Below are 2789 nucleotides of genomic sequence, written 5' to 3'. Positions count from 1 at the left end.
GCTAACAGCAGCTCTACTTAAAGCTAACCGCAGCTCTACTTTGAGCTAACCGCAGCTCTACTTTGAGCTAACCGCAGCTCTACTTTGAGCTAACAGCAGCTCTACTTTGAGCTAACCGCAGCTCTACCTTGAGCTAATAGCAGCTCTACTTTGAGCTTCAAACCAGTTGTTTCGAAACCAGCACTCCTCAATCCAAAGATGCCGCTTTGTTGACTTGTTTGTGTGAGGGACGGGGGCTAAAGTAAAAAAAAAGGAGCAAGAAACTACAAGTTACGCTATAATGTCCACTAACACCACCAGTTACTTAACAGTCAGGGCATGCGATAACATTGCACGACACTGACCGACGGTACTGACGTTCTACAACTAACTGGTTCACAGCTCTAGCACATCTTGGATGCGCACTCCAACAGCCTTCCAACTTGGAAGGTTCTAAGTTGTAGAAATAACACGAGGAGGGGAAGGTGAGCGCAACCAAGATAAGCACGAGCTGAAAGTCTCAGCTGTGAAGGACGTTGGCGGATGTTCATGCATGTCGATGACGATACTGGCAAGACCACTGGACAATACGGTCAAACCACGATTATAGGACGCAAAGCAAACCTTCCAAGTTGGAAGGCTGTTGGAGTGCGCATCCAAGATGTGCTAGAGCTGTTAGCCAGTTAGTTGTAGAACATCAGTACCGCCGGTCAATGTCGTGTATTACATGAGCTGATTGTTTAGTAACTGGTGGTGTTAGTGGACATTATAGCGTACTGTAACTTGTAGTTTTTTGATCCTTTTTTTCTTTACTATATAAAAGTACACATACTGTAAGGGGTCTCTAAGTAAATACATGTATTTACTTAGAGACGTCTAACAGGCGTTTCTTTCTTGACCCACCCTTCCACCCCCAGAAACGCCCCCCCCCCCCCCCCCCAATGCAGACAATAACACTCATAATAAACACCATGCTATGCGCACATATACAGTACAGTCGACTTCAGTTATGACGAATGCGCATATAGCGAACCCTTGTCCATGTCCCTGTTTGAACCCATACGCAATTGACCATTTGTAGCGAACAGTTTCCGTTTATAATAACGAACCAAATCACACCTACAAGTCGTTTCTGTGAGTACAGTGTAGAGTATGTGTCCCTGACCCTGTCTACTCTGCCGTGACGTGTGCAGTGAAGTGTGTCTCAATGTCTATCTGCTCTAGCTGTAGCAGTGGTACATCATGCACTGTACACTGTGCATGTACAGTCTACTTTGCTTATAACCACACGCGGCGGGGCATCAGAAAACTGTCCTTATTCGCGAAGTGTAGTTATACCCGAAGTCTCATTATAATTATGTGTCACAGTTGGATGGGACTTTGCTCTGGGCATGAACATTATGTCGTTATTCACGAATTGTCGTTATATCCGCAGTCGTTATTAGCGAAGTTGACTGTACGTGCGCGGTATGGTATGCATCATTACACAGGGGCATAGGCAGGGGGGAGAGGGGGGTGCTTTGGGTGCCAAAGCACCCCCTCAAACATTTCGATCGTGTTTCGCAGCTGGCTCGAGAGAGAGAGAGAGAGACCGTAATAGGGGGACTGCTGATCACATGTGCAACCCTGCACATGCGGCACACTGTGGTAAACGTTGTTCAGACCAGCCAGGTATTACATGTACATATTATACATGTAGGTATTGTGCTACTGCGCTTGAATATTTTTGTCTGGTCATTGGCCATTTTGCAATGAAATCTATAGTCCCCGGCGGTCTATGGCCAGTAAGGGCAACTCCGCTTCCCTTCCATTGCCGTGCAGCATTACGTCAGACCTCAGCAGACTCAGCTCAGCACATGATTTGTATGGCACTCCACATGTTTTGTTAGAAGCAAAGAGTCACACAAACACGTCATGGGTAGAAGTAGCAACACAGTCCATGGACATCACTCATAGGGCATAGCAGTTTGTTGGCGCTATGTGTTTGTAGAATGTACTACTAATACAGTGTACTAGTACAAGTACATGTACATGTACATGTCATGAAACTCAAACACCCAGCACCAGTATGGAAAGGCTTTAGACAGAAAGCTTTTCCAATGTACATGTGCATGTAGTTCTGACGGTTGGGTGTTCACATTGGAGGTTGTGGAAAAGCAACGAAGATTCTTTCATGTGTTTCAGGTGTTGGTACAGCAGCCGACCAGTGAAAGTAATCATGGTAACGTTGAAGTGGAGTTTGCGCTTTCTGTGGGAAATATGGGGTACGGTTGATCTAGGATGCCTCACTACACTATCAAACACGACGAAGAGAAAAAAAAGGGTTGAGAAATCTGACACAAGTTCGATGGAGAGTGTGATACTTCTGGATAAAGCAGCATCCAGGACTAAGCTCATCCGATTAGTTGGAAGCAGGGAGTAGTAAATGTTACTACTACCCGTTTGGATATTTGCCAATCACTGATTGATTTTCAGCGTCAAGTGTGCGACTGATTTTGCTCCCCCCCCCCCCCCCTCTCGCCGTATCGCAGACCAAACACTTGAGTGCTTGTACTTTTGTGCAGGGAAAGTCGTGGCACCGTCCTTGATCACTATCCTCTGGCTACACCCCTGTTGCATGCACTCCGAAATGAATTTTTTAGAACCGACGACTTGCAGGCGAACCCACCCACCAGAAACGCCTGTTAGACGTCTCTAAGTAAATACATGTATTTACAGACGGCAAGAGTACATAACCAAGAGTGTGCAAGTCCTATCTTGAGCAGCGATAGGTTCACCCACGGCGGAATTTTTTTATTGCTTCATTCTTT

Source organism: Sycon ciliatum, chromosome 5, assembly GCF_964019385.1.
Source record: "Sycon ciliatum chromosome 5, ocSycCili1.1, whole genome shotgun sequence".
NCBI classification, from domain to species: Eukaryota; Metazoa; Porifera; class Calcarea; order Leucosolenida; family Sycettidae; genus Sycon; species Sycon ciliatum.
Note: the sequence above shows the minus strand (reverse complement) of the source record.